Source organism: Alosa pseudoharengus, unplaced genomic scaffold (assembly GCF_046254945.1).
Source record: "Alosa pseudoharengus isolate Yale_2024_CS ecotype anadromous, Long Island Sound unplaced genomic scaffold, YU_APseudo_1.1 YU_APseudo_1.1_scf_16, whole genome shotgun sequence".
In the NCBI taxonomy this organism is placed as follows: Eukaryota; Metazoa; Chordata; class Actinopteri; order Clupeiformes; family Clupeidae; genus Alosa; species Alosa pseudoharengus.
The window spans coordinates 27507628-27508477 of record NW_027468630.1 but is presented as its reverse complement, the minus strand read 5'-3'; positions in this window follow the sequence as shown (position 1 = coordinate 27508477).

Sequence of the window (850 nt, the reverse complement as noted above, 5' to 3'; positions counted from 1 at the left end):
TCGTGATATTTATGGCAGGTATCGTATCGAAGTCATAATTTTGGTATCGTGACAACACTACTTCAGTCAAGCTTGTGCATGAGTAATGACGTCATCCATAGCAACGAAGACTCACTCTTAGTTTAGGAGTTGTCAGTTTTCCTTACAAAGAGTAGGTCTGAAAGGCTTTGTGAATAACTTTTAAGTGACAAAGAAAACTTAAACTTAAAACTCCTAGCTAAAATCTTTTAGTGTGATTTAGGAGTACTCCTAGTGGTAAGATAAAAGGCTTTGTTAATATGGCCCCAGGTCATTAAGCTCAGAAACATTAAGAATGCCGGTGGTACCAGTGAATCCTTTTGAATGGCTTTCAAGGGAGATCTTTAAGATGTAAATTGTTTAATTTGCCTAACAAAAGAGACTGACTCAAAAGGCTATGGAAAGTAAAAGTAAAAAAAGGTCCTAAAACATCTATTTGTCCAGCAGTTATCCCAAGAAACTCAAACATAAACAAATAATCTCCAAAAGCCCTAAATGACAGTAAGCCAGTTATGCCCTATTACCCTTAAAACATCTCTTTTCAGCAGACACAAACTAAGAGGCAGTAGAGGTAAGATGTAGTTCAGGGGCCGTATTCACAAAGCCTTTTATCTTAACACTAGGAGTACTCCTAAATCGCACTAAAAGATTTCACAAAGCCTTTCAGACCTAGGCCTACTCTTAGTAAGGAAAAAAAACTCCTAAACTAAGAGTGAGTCTTCGTTGCTATGGATGACGTCATTACTCATGCACGAGCTTGCCTGAAGTGACCACCTTGATTGGCTGATGATTGTAACGCGGGAATGATTCCAAACACCTCCCTTACGATTAT